Source organism: Cryptomeria japonica, chromosome 4, assembly GCF_030272615.1.
Source record: "Cryptomeria japonica chromosome 4, Sugi_1.0, whole genome shotgun sequence".
Lineage (NCBI taxonomy): Eukaryota > Viridiplantae > Streptophyta > Pinopsida > Cupressales > Cupressaceae > Cryptomeria > Cryptomeria japonica.
This window is the reverse complement of record NC_081408.1, coordinates 16,572,128-16,586,449: the sequence shown is the minus strand read 5'-3', so window position 1 is coordinate 16,586,449 and position 14,322 is coordinate 16,572,128.

Genomic DNA, 14,322 nt, shown 5'->3' with positions numbered 1-14,322 from the left:
GCATGGATCAAACAACTATTGGAAGGCATAAATGAGCAAGTTACCGAGCCAGTAACCATATTTCATGATAATACTAGTGCCATAAACATTTCAAAGAATCCTGTAATGCACTCTAAGACAAAGCACATCTCTATCAAATATTATTATCTTAGAGAAGAAGTTCAAGAGAAGAAAGTGGTGTTGGAGTATGTTAGCAAAAAGGAGCAAATAACCGATATCTTCACCAAGCCAGTACCAAGGGACACTTTTGAATATCTCAGAAGTTAGTTAGGGGTCCTACCCCTATCTTCCATTCGCTGACCGAGTTTAGTGAAAGAATCAATTCGATGACTCTACAAAATATCTTTTAAGAGTTGATGTTGATTTACACACTTTAGGAAGTTTTCTAAAGGTGTGCAGGAAATAATAACAAGGAACAGGAATTGAAGACATAATGCTCAGACCAAGACTTGGTAGGTACATGACAGCAAGGAATTCACTTCTCAACGATAGAAATTATGTTTTAGTTCTTTTCATTTTTGGCATTATTGTCAAAGGGGGAGAAGACTAATGTATGGGGGAGAAGACTAATGACAGGGGGAGAGCATTTCAGAATTTCACAACAATCTGATTCATTTAAGTCAAATCAATTAGTTTTGTCATCAATACCAAAGGGGGAGATTGTTGGCATTATAACAGACAAGGGAGATTGTTGGCATTCCAATTACAATAAGAGATTGTTGGTATTTCAATAAGGATATTGAGAAGGTTGTTGATGACTATTGATATACCTGATTAAGGATGTTCACTATCTTAACATTATTATTTTGTCATTGATGTCAAGAAATTGATTTTCTAATTTAGTATGGTGTTGCCATATCTTAAGAAGTATGTTTTGAAAAGAGTTAAGATGTCGGTAAAAGACACAGAAAGAGTGTAATGAATAAGGGGAGGAATAAGTTATTCAATGGGTAACTATTACTGAGTTAGACAATGATGAGATCATGATGTTTAGATTATTTCGATATCCTACATATGCTATTGTTTGTAAGGTTAATACTATACTATGTTACCGAGCAAAGAACCTAGTTGGTAAACCCTAAGGAACCTAGTCGGTAAACCCTAAGGTTATCGCTATCGGTTAATGAAGGCAGAAATGTCTACCGAGTAAAGTTTAGTATTTACCGAGTTGCAACTGAGTAATAACAGAATGCATTGAATATATAAAAGCATTATTTAATGAAGGAAGCTGATGAGTTGGAGTTGATTAAATGATTGGTAAGCCGTGCATGAAGTTTGGTAAAGAATCTATGGCAATAGAAGATCGGCAGGAAGATCTACAGCTCAGATTGAACCGCAATACCTTAGCACAAGTTCCAAGAAATGTATGCAAGTTCCAAGGCGAGGTAAAATATTTTCAGATCGAAGGATACATTGAACCTGGCCGAGTTTGAAGATCTAATGGCTATGATTGATCATGGGAAATGTGATCAAGGAGATTATGTGGTTGGCAAATTGTTTATAAATAAAGAACCGTTGATAAACAATGTATGTGGGCAAGTGTAAGCACATGAATGCTACATAGTGATTACTGAGCACATAAGCTTGAAGATCTATTTTGATAACAGAGTATAGAGCCCAGCAGAGGGACAAGATAAGTCCTATGACTAATATTGTATTGAGCAAATAAGAATCTGCTTTAGCATTTGTAGATGTGAAGTTGCAGATATATTTTATTACTGTTATTTTGTGAAGTGACAGAAAATCTCTTAACCGAGTGGACTTAATAGTCTTATTTGTAAAACCCTCTAGCAAGGTGACATTCCAATTGAGTGTTTGAAATCCTTTAACAAGGTGAAGATCCTAACAGATCTGAGGGAAATCCCTTAACCAGGTCACATCTAGCAATGTGTTTGTAATCTTTAACATGATTTTCTTTTAATTGAGCATACTCTAGAAGAGTATATTTATTAGTGGGTTCGAAATCCCACAGTGGTTTTTCCCTATTTGGGTTTCCACGTTAAATCTGGTGTTATATGTTGTGTGATCTTATCTATTTATGAGTCTGCATGCTTTACAGTTTTTCTGATAAAGTTTACCGAGGTTGAATCTGTTGTTTTTATGGAAGATTAAGTTTGTATGATTCACCCCCCCCCTCTCATCTTGTTAGCTTGGCATATGTACTAATCATATTAGTATCAGAACTATCACAAATGAGCTTCCACCTTCACGTGGTTGGCCCTGTTAAGTAGAGAATATTAAACTATTCTCGAAACCAAGCGAAGCTCAACAAGATAACACACTTTTCAATATTTCATTATGTTGGACAGTTAATCTTATTGAATAATGAATATTGAATCTTAATTGCAAGGTCCAACAGAACCAACATGAACAACAACATCACAAGTTTCTAGGTATAATGAACTCCTATATTGTCTTGTCTGTACATGAACAATATGAGTTGCTTCTAGTGTTGATATCCAAGGTAGGACTGCAAAAGTTATGAATATGCCTCATCCTTGTAAGTTTTTTTATTACTTGTAAGTAATGAATATACCTCATCCTTGTAAGTTTTTTTATTACTTGTAAGTCATGAATATTGCTCTTTAGTTGATTAAAATTAAATGAAAATCTTTAATGAATACACAAAACTATATACATATGCAGGTGCACCATGGTTGAGATGGTCCAACTCCCTAGTCTCACTCTACGACTAAGCTCATGCCATATCTAAATCAAAGACATCTCAAATACATCATCGGTGGAAAGCTACAAAATGTCATTTTCATACATAAGCAAGACATACACAATTGGGCACAATCATCAAGAGAACGGTAAAAAGTGTGTTTGAGATTGTATCATGGATGCTTTTAAGGATTGTATCATGGATGCAAAAAATCTCTTCATTAATCCTTGACTCATGATTTCTATAATACTTCTTTAGACTTCTCATGTCATTTGTAGCACTTCCTCAGTATTTTGGACTGAGTTTCAACTATGTATTTGCCTTGACTTATGACTGTACCTAGCTTTGTCCTATCTTTGTAACCTTCCTCTTTGAATTGTGGTTGTAGCTTTGATAATACCTTTCTAATGTTGCACTATTTGTAAGGAGGACAACTCCTAATGCATGTTGCAAATTGTGTTCTAGTGACTGAGACTAACCTTTTTGTACTTGATGTTTTTGACTAGTTGTCATAACCTCTAACTTTGATGCTTGTGCCTTAATAGAACTAGATGTTTCTTGTATGCATACTTGGTCAAGGACTGCATTATGATGATATAGGGCTACAAACTAAGATTATTTATTGTATTGAGTTGCACATTTGACATCAGTTGCCATATGACTGCTATGCCTCTTGAGGTTATAAGGTGTTGTTCTTGTCAAGTTTTGACAATGCTGCAACAATAACATGTTATTTGTTGTTAAGGTTTGAAAAGACCTTTTAGAAACTTATACCCTACTGTTTTTCACTCAGTAGACTTGATTATTGTCATTTTATTTGGTACGAGGTATGACTGCCTATTGGCTTTACTGTAGACTACAATCTCTCTAGACTGTATTTTCTGAGTGTTGTTGTTCTATACTTGACCATCTATTAGGAAAACATAGCTTGAAATGTCCAAAACAATTAATGAATGACTGCACTATCACCAATCTATCTTGAAGATTTGACTACTCTTTAGATTATGATTATGACTGTCATGATATTTCATGAGACTACTTTATCCCCATATGAAACCCTTTGTTCCCACAAATCAATGCTTTGAACTTGACTACAACTTTATAGTGATCACTGTCTTTGTACAGTAAGCTTGCTACTTTCTCAACTTTTGATATTTTGGAGGCTCCTAGGATGGTTTCTATCTTATAGTCACAATACCTTGCTCTAATTTGCTTTTCAGATCACTACTCAATGATCATATGATGTCTTTGTCTTTTGAATTTGACACTCGAGCTTGCTCTATTTCTTGACCTTTTGAATAATTTTGGGCCACTATTCATTACTTTTATTACCCTATATGTAAAAGACCTTTCTCATTGCTTCCTGTACTTGATCTTTATTTGGTTTGTGGCAATCCTACTATTGCATCTTTTCTATTTATGATTGAGATTTGTTTTGGGATTAAAAACTCTTGATGATTTCACTAAATGACTTTTGCACGACTGTACTTTCTAAGCTATCCTAGGGAACAAAAGAGACCTAGGGATTTGCTCACTTCAAGGAAAAAGAAAATCTACCAAGATAATCAACCCTTTTAAATAATATGTGGAACCCTTATGGTGTGCAAGAAAGCATTGACAAACTTATAGATGTTGTCATAACACAAAGCTGAAACTATATTATTTTTTATAGATAATCAGATTTCTCCTTTAACCCAACTTTTTCTTGAATCATTACTGTAGGCATATCCAATGCATGATTCAAACAATAAGATATGAAAAATTCTAAAATAGGGTTCTGAAAACCCTACCTCCAAATGTGGATATCTATTGTTATGACTATGACAATTTCTCTCCAGAAGCTTTGATACTAACTTCTATCATGCCTAAACTCTGCATGTGGTTTGCTTGGTGTTGGCATGAGGTGCTTTGTAAATGTCCTTATGGATTCTCTTCATATTTTTATGAAACTCCTTCATTGAAGAGGCAAACCTCTCATTCAAACTTTGAAGTAACCCTTTGACTGTTGCCTGCAGTCCTTTTCTTATAAACCTTCCTCCTTGCGGTGATGTTCTAGGACATAAACTGAAGGTGTAGCTTGTGGAATCTATTGAGCATCAAATCTAAATTAAGTAAAATATCTTGATTTGAGAGATTAAATCATAGAAGCCTTCTATCTTTGGAAGAAATCATCATTTTCATTGATATCGTAATAACCCATAAGTTATCGAACAAGTCTAATAGCATTCTATTGAAATATCCAAAATTCAAATAGTATCAATGAGACCCAGTGATGTCTCATTGATATAAAAAGGGTATTGAAGGAAAGGTAACACCGATGAACTCTAAAAGGGACTCATCGAAAGCAATGATTCCACTGAAAGAGGATATCGAAGAAAGCAGAGACGGTTTTCATCGACGAGAAAAGGCTTCTGAGGAAATAATACCATCGACGCAACATGAAGGAAACTTACCGAAAGAAGCATTCTTATCGAAAGAATGATATCGATCAAACAGAAGGAAGATACATCGATAAAAGATATCGATAAGGATATGAGTTTCGAGGAGGCTAAAAGGCATGTTACCGATATATGTGGTTTTACCGATGCAACTTTATCGAGGAAGATTACTAATGAGCTCATCGATGAAAGATGATAGTGGAAGCAAATCATCAAAAGAAAGATGGCCTCGATGAAACAATAGACCCATTCATCGAAGGAGTGTAGTGATGTCGATAGAAAAAGTTTTTCGATAGAAGGATAAAGGAAGTTATCGAAGCCCAAGGTTTCTTCGACATGAAACCCAATGGACATCAGATATATATCGATGAGAAAATAGGTTTCGAGGATGCTAAAAGGCATGTCTCTGATATGCATTGTTTCACCGATATAACTTTACTGGTGGAAGACGACAAGAGAGGATAAAGAAAGGCTTCGGTGAGACAATAGATCCATTCATCGATGGGGCATAGTGATATCGATGGAAGAGTTATATCGGTGGAAAAATAAAGGAGGTCACTGAAGCCCAAGGTTTCTTCAACATAAAAACCCGATGGATATCAGATAGGTATCGGTGAGGAGACAACCACAGTGACCAAATACAACATTCCGATGAAGGGAGAAAATACCTAGTGAGGAGATAGTCGTGCAAATGTTGCATTCGAGGGGTATTTCCTTCCTTGTTTCCTCTCACTTCAGGTATGTATCTATTTCATATTCGACTAAAATGCAGAGGTTAATCGTGTATCACTAATTGACTGTGGAAATATTACTCATTAAAAGAAAAAGTAAAATGAATTGAAAAGAATCTTGCTCTAATAGCTGTGAACATACTGATGCTCTGCAAAAAGGATTAGAAAATCTGTTTGATGGCAACACACACAAGAGCACAAGAAACAAACCTTAGTGTTAGCAACAAAAGATTATCCTAAACAGGCATATCAAGAGAGATATTAAGCATGAAATAGAAAACATACAAACATAGAATAGATAAACTATACTCCTCCAAATGCTAATCAAGATGCTCATAGTTGCTCCTCCCTTGTTCCTCTCCTCTCCAAGTTCCACATGAGTGTAGCTCTCAACTTTTAGCACTAGCCATGGATGCCATATGAAGATTCAAGATGGTTTAATATGATAAGCAAATGCTATGCAAGTGTAGACATGATGCTATGAAAAAGCTCTATGCTAATACCTGTATAACAACAATATTCTAATGCTTCCTCCTTTGCTTGAGGAGAAGGGTTCTATTTATAGAAGAAATGGGGAAATGAAGGGTTAAGATTGAGCAATCTTAACAAGGGTTAGGATTGAAAGATATTCAATCCATGTGAGACTTTCAACCCAATCCCATGTTGACAAGTGTCACCATGAGGAGGCTTGAGAGGAGAGATAAGGAGCATTAAATGCTTGAGGGGACATGATGGCTACCCTAGTCAAAGAAATAAATGCTTTGAAGAGACCCATGAGTCAAAAGGATGGTTAAGTTAGAGGAAAGTCTCTAACCAAAGGTAAAAGGTGAGTTAACCATAAATGGTTATGTAAGAGCCTTTAATGGTTTGGAAGACTTTAGAGGTTAACCATTTGAAAACTTAAAGCCTTAAATGCCTTTCAAAGACTTTGAGGGCTTTGAGAAGTAACTCCAAGTTGCTTAGGAATGTGAGAATATTTAGGGGATGGATTTGGCTAATTAGGAAGGGGTTAGAAGAATCTAGAAGGGGGTTAGGATTGCAAGTGGGTTTTGTAGGAGAATGCAAGTGGGAGGAATTTTGGGATTTTCAATTAAAATAAAATTATTTATTTCAATTAAATGGTGTAATTTGCATTTGGGTAAATATTTAAATAAATATTAATTTATTTAAATGAGAAAAAGGAAGATAAAACATTAAATGCTTGAAGACTTTAAGGGAAACCATTAAAGGTTTGAGAAGACTCTAAAAGGAAGCCATTAAATTTGAAGACTTTAAGGGAAACCATTAAAGTCTTAAGAAGACTTTAAGGGAAGCCATTAAGTTTGAAGACTTTAAGGGAAGCCATTAAGTTTGAAGACTTTAAGGGAAACCATTAAAGACTTAAAAAGACTATAGAAAGAAGCCATTAAGTTTGAAGACTTTAAGGGAAACCATTAAAGGTTTCAAGTGGGTGAGGATAAATAGGATTTTAAATAAATAATTTATTTAAAATAGTTGTGCAACTTGCATTTGTAGGAAAATGCAAGTGGGTGGAGGATAAAGGTGATTTAAATCAATAATTTATTTAAAATAGTTGTGCAACTTGCATTTGTAGGAAAATACAAGTGGGTGGAGGATAAAGGTGATTTAAATAAATAATTTATTTAAAATAGTTGTGCAACTTGCATTTGTAAGAAAATACAAGTGGGTAGAGGATAAAGGTGATTTAAATAAATGTTAATTTATTTAAATGTGAGAGGTGGGATTTTGGGGGAATTTAAATAAATATTAATTTATTTAAATGTGAGAGAAGATTTAATTAAATAAATATGATTTATTTATTTAATTAATGGTCTGAATTTGGTTAAGTGAATTAAATCAAATAAATTGAATAATTTATTTAATTAATAGGAGAAGAGGGTTAAGATGAATTAATTAAATATTAATTTAATTAATTATTGGTTGATGGTTAAATAATTAAATAAATACTAAATATTCATTTAATTAAATGGACAGATTTATGTGACTACACATACTATCATGCCTAACTGTGATTATTCTGTCTTGCATAGCCGTGTAAATTTCGCCTTGAGTAGCCGATGTATAGCTATTGCATGTTCATGATCTTTCTTGTTAAGATAAATTGTAGAGCCTAAATGATTTACTCATTCATTATCGAGTCTTGAACTTAAGGAAGATAAATTTATTCACAGATATAAATCATGATGATATTTTGTTACTTTTCATCGAATACACTGTCTTACCTTATTCATAAGAAAATTGAATACTGCATTCATATCTTGTGCATAGTATGGTTGAATAGCAACCTCAGATCATTCACTATAGAATATGATTGCTAGTCCATGAGGGCATAATAGCCGAGTATTGCAGCTATTCTATGTTTATTTGTTTTCCACTCTTAACTCATAGTTCAACCGAATATGGTTCATCTTGGAATTAATGCATATCGGTTATAATCAGATTATAACCAGTCTCCATGGTTGCAAGATTTGAAGAAGGATTCTTATCATCAATTAGATACATACTTTTGGGAATATACAAAGGCAAAAAAAAATATTAGAACCGTAATTTTTGTTGAGTCATAATATGGTGTGTTAATTTAGCTAAATAAGGGAACCAATGTTGTATTAGGTTTAATTTCATGATGACAGTTGAAGCTTGTTAGAGATAGGGGATTTGTAGCAGTTGGCTTATAGGGTTATGTCACAATCCCATGAAGGTCCTTGTAAACCGTTAATGTCAGTAGACATGAGACTGTTATGTAACGAATTGGATCAGCTAAACCTAGAAGTTTTGTAACCAATGAATCAACTGACTCAAGTGTATGTTAATTATCTTATGATGACCATTTATGACCATTATTCTTAGTAGACATTAAGCAGTTTGCTAGATAGTTGGTTAGTAAACCAGTCAGTTAGTTGGCTCAAGTGTATGCTATTTATCATATGATGGTCGTTAATAACCATTATTGTTAGTACACATTAAGCAAATGGCTTGTTTAGATGGTTGGTAACTAGTGAGTTTGTTGAGCTCAAGAATTGGATGTACAAGTCGAGCAAGGGAGGTGAACACTAACAACACATTGGTGCTTGCAATGTTAAAACCTTGGCCAAGATGGTGATGCTTTATCTGAGTGATTGTTAGATCACATGAACTAGATACACCTACTAGTCAGATGGTCATAGTAGTTAGGGGTTACCTATAGTGTGTGACTGACTAGTTGCATGTAGGTTTTGAACACCAAGATTAGATGGCCAGATGTAAAAGAGACCCAATCCTTAGAATGCACCCTCATGAAGGGTTGGGTCTCTTCCAATTGGAAGGGGCATGAGAGACTGCAAAGTCTATGATTGAATGGAGAAGCCCTTGATGATGCTCTCCCTATTCCAAACTATGTCGAGGCTTGATACAAAAAGTTTCAGTTGGAAAGTTAAATGAATTGTAACCTCTGAACCTTTATCTCTTCCCTCAAAAATGAAACTTGCCATTTGAATTCCTTTCTCATATTGATTAGCTTAATAATATTTGTTCAATGTTTTTTATCGTTAAAAGATTACCTTCCTTTTAGATAAATTAGTTAGATTCTTATTATGTTGAAGAACATTTAGTTAGTTTTCTCCTTCAACTGAAGTAGTTATGTTTTATTTTGAAATGCTCAATTTTTTTTATCTTAATATAGATCACAATTTATTTTCTTTAAGTATAGAATTAATGGAATATTACATATGGTATCAGAGAAACCAAGTTCGACATTGAACCTTAGGCTTTCCACCTATAAACAAAACTATATACATATGCAGGCGCACCATGGTTGAAATAATATGTAGGTGCACTATATACAAAACTATATTCGCAAGTAAATCTTTTATTCAAATCCACAATATGAAACACAAAGTTTTACTGGAAGAACACAAGTAACCTTATCTCCTTTAGATAATATCACAATCAACTACCTACAGAAAGTTGCAGTAATCCACAACATATACACGAAGGAAAGATGACTGATTATATTATGTATGTTCGCAAAATGGTACAATAGTAAGCCTGAGGCTATATTCTACTTCTTTTCTAATGATCGTTATTGTTACAAAAGTTCCCTCATTTATACGAGGGTATACATTGTCACCAAGCATCGTGGCTTTTCAACACATAACTATTAATTAGCACTTTTGTTAACAAACCGGGAGATAAACAAGTTAAACATTCCTATGTGTTCAATGTACTTATCATCTTTATACATTAGAATGTCATTGTTTAGTGTCCTCATGTCACTTTCTGTCTAGAAATGATTGGATAGAATATGGTTAACACAAAGTGACAATTCTTTGTCCCGATCCAACTCTGCTACTGCTCGATTCTTCTCATCACTGAACTCTTGTTTCCACTGTTCCAACAATACTAACTCACCATTACTATAAAAAGAGGGCACCCTAGGGGTATTCCCATCATCTAGCCTCTGAAGCTCTTTCCTTAATTGATTTTCCAATTCATCATGGGACTTCAAGTAAGCCTCGACTTCAATTTTCTCACCTGGATTCATCAGACTGTTGTCATTCATCATGCCTTTCAATCGAGACCTGAGCCTTTCATTCTCTTTCAAAGCTTTGATTGTTCCAGTGTATGTCTTCCAATAGATTTCTGCAACCTACACCATACTTTTGAATCTATGCTCAACGACCTCGAGAACTAACTTATCCATCTTTTGTTGTTCCTTTTTTACTTGCCGAGATGTCTTTTCGGCCCTATTCCTCCAATACATAACGTCTGTCAAGGCATCCATGGCATCTCTATCAACACCGTATGTCATCCCTGTTTGACTGGTACCTGTATCAATCTGAAGCAATCTTGCTTGCAACCTCTATTTTTCTTCATCGGTTTTCTCATATAGGCTTTTGTATGTAGATTTTTCTCGGACCAGAAACTCTATCTGATCTTGGTTCAATTTAGCAACATCCAAATTTAGTTTGGCAGTTGTTCTAGGGTCAGTCTTTCCAACCTGCTGCACCATCAAATGTCCAAAAGCTTCTTTTATATCAACCAATATAGGTCTTTTATCTTTGGGATAGATATCCCACTATAGAAGAGCCTTCTGATCTGGGTCATATCCTGATCATCTAAAGAGTTTATCAATCTCTTTTGACATCATTTTCTTACTTGGGTCTTGTTTCTTGAGGAATCCATCGAACAACAAGGCAGAGTTCATGTCCCATCCAGAGTATAATAGCACACCAGCTTCCTTAAGCAACTGTCTTCCCTTCTGAGGTGTCATTTCTCTCATCACAAGATCCATCTCCTCTTGTAACTTTTGAAGCTGTTGCTCTTCTTCACTATTTCTCATGTTATTCCTAATTTGAGATCCTTTATGTTGATAGAGGAATGTGATGAACTCCTTGGAAGTAATGAAGTCACTATCAACAATGAAATCCTCATGCTCCAGGAATCTGATGTCAGCCACTTCTCAGACATTCAGTTGTTCTGTTGCCAAGTCTATCGATGTATCCTCTGCATAACTAGGGGGTAATCCTCTTGAGGAGTGAATGGAATGATGCCAGATGTGGAAGCAGGAGACATATGAGCCAAAGGCTCTGTATTCCTAATAGTATCAATGTAATCCCTAAAAACATGAGTCGGGACTCCCTCAAGTATTTCCAATTCATGCTCCATAAGTTTGTTGGCCAAATCCAATGGGTCCTCAATCTTTTGTAGCACGTTCTCATCCATTTTCCTTCTAAAAAGCTTCCAATTATAAGCCTGCATTGCTTTCTCAAACTTTATTCGCTTCACTTTGGCCTCTTCTCTGCCAATGTTCTTAATGAGGTCGTTCGGTAGGTAAGATTTATGCTCTCCAGCCTTTAGCTTTTGTGATGACCAGTCTATCCTTATGTATCCTTTGGGATTGAAATTGGGCCTTGGATCCCCCATAGCCATGCCATAATAATCCAATTTTGTCTGTAGCAGGCCATAACTCTTTGAACTTTTCACAATAAAATTTGAAAATACTAACAACCCAGGTACAATTGATTGTTTCCCATGGCTTGTCAAATGTTATGTACTCACTATTGACAGTTGCCTCACAATTTCCAGACATGCCACTCTATTAGGGACTGTAAGTAGTAGTAAGTATGGTCTCCCTTTGAACCCGTATACCCTGACTTGTGTGCAATCTGAAAAACAATACCAATCTCCCCAATTGTGTTCAATTGAGGGATCTTCAGTGAAATCTTTTGGTCTTAGGAATCTTTGAACCTCTGGTGCAAGGGCATGATTGCACGAGCATCCCAACAGTCTATATTATGGCTTGACAAAGAACTCCTCAAAATGCCAATATTGATTATTCACATACCTCTGGTCCCATGAAGAAACCCATAGTTGCACTGGTTTTCTCATCCCAGCATTGTCATATGTCTTGACACATAACTCTTCTAGCCATAACCCTTCATCTTGGCCCACATACAATAGCATATGCATAAGTAAGGAATAATGCTTGAAATGAACATTGATGACATCCCCCTTTAAATTTTCTAACCCATGATTCAAAACCTCAACCAAATAAGCAGAAAAATCAAAGAAGCAGGTGTCCTTAGATTGCGAATCGACACAAATGACCATGGCTGCAATATCCATCAAAGGATGGGCTTTTAGCCCTAGCACTTGGGGAACACAGTAATAGGTATACTTGAAATATGGATTGAAAGAGTTGCATCATAGGGAGCTTTGTCATCCTGACCTAGTGGCACTAAGGACCCTGCATTCCTAGGTCTATGTATATGGAGTCTCCACGTTTTGTAAATGTGCTCTAGGTTAAAATATTCACTTGTTAACTTCTTGAGGTCAATCAATTCTTTAAATCCCCAATCCAACTCGAACACGGTGTCAATAACCTCCTTTGTGATTGCAAAAACTGGCTCACCCATGTAGTTATATATGGTCCTGGTTTTAGGGTCATAATTGTTTGCCAATGCCTTCATGAGCTCCACATTCACTAATACATCAGCCACAACTAACCTTCCTACGTTCAATCACCATAAATTGTTGATAGGTTGAGGGGAAACTCTTCTGTTGTACCCATATATGAATAATTCATACCCTCTCAATTTTGTCCATATGCCTCCAAGATCCGCAAACCGGTCCTCCAGGCCTTCCTCATCAGCTCTAATCTTCTTGGACCTCAAACTGGATGATGGGCACTGGTCAATCAAGTCTTGGGCCAAAGAACACCCTTCCCTTTTTAATCTTTTAGGTTTTTCTTCTGCAGTGATAGATTCTTTTCCCTTTTTGGTCTTATTAGTTTTAGATGATGATTCCATTTGAATTTTAAAAAAGAGGTCTATGTGCAAACAACTTACTTGGAATTACTGAGCTTTATCTGTGAATTCGCTCAATTCCTACTTTCAGTTCGTCACCCGTGAATTCCTTAATGATGTGTCCTTTGATGTTGATCCACTACTTATGGTGTATTTAATCAGTTAGTAATGGCAGTTTGGACAACGGTCACTCGGGCACACGTTTGAATTTAATGCTGATGTGACTTTCCCTGGGATTTGTTTCTGATTTTCTGCACAGCAATCAATAATCATTTCGATGAGGATATGTCTTTCGATCATTTGTTTCTTTAGTCCATCTCTCTCTTTGTTTCTATCGATAGTACTTTTGTTTCGAATATTACTTCGATCAAATATTTTTTCCCTTCATTGAAATACTGTATTCGCTCAGTATGGTTGTCTCCTCATCGAAACATATCTGATATCCATCGGGTCTTATGTCAAAGAAACCTTGGGCTTCGGTGTCCTCCTTTATTTTTCCATCGAAATACTTCTTTCGTCGATATCACTATGCCCCGTCGATGAATGAGTCTATTATCTCACCAAAGCTTTTCTTTATTTTCCCTTATCGTTCTTCACTGATAAAGTTACATAAGCAAATCCACGCATATCGAGAACATGCCTTTTAACCTCCTCGAAACCTATATCCTCATTGATATCTTTATCGATGTAGCTTCCTTTTGTCTGATCGATATTATTCTTTCGATGAAAACGCTCCTTTCGTTGGGTCCTTTTTATGTTGCACAGATAGTATTATTTCCTCAATAACTTTTCCCGTCAATGAAGACCCTCTCTGCTTTCTTCAATATCTTTTGTCAATGAAGTTATCTTCAGTGAGTCCTTTCTGGAATTCATCGACATTTCCTTCCTTCGATGGCTCTTTTATATCGATGAGACATTGCTGGGTCTCATTGATACCTTTTGAATTCGGATCGATATTATTCTTTCAATGAAAATGCTCCTTTCGGTGGGTCCTTTTTATGTTGCATCGATAGTATTATTTCCTCGAGAACTTTTCCTGTCGATGAAGACCCTCTCTGCTTTCTTTGATATCTTTTTTCGATGAAGTTATTATCTTCAGTGTGTCCTTTCTGGAACTCATTGGCGTTTCCTTCCTTCGATGGCTCTTTTATATCAATGAGACATCGTTGGGTCTCATCGATGTG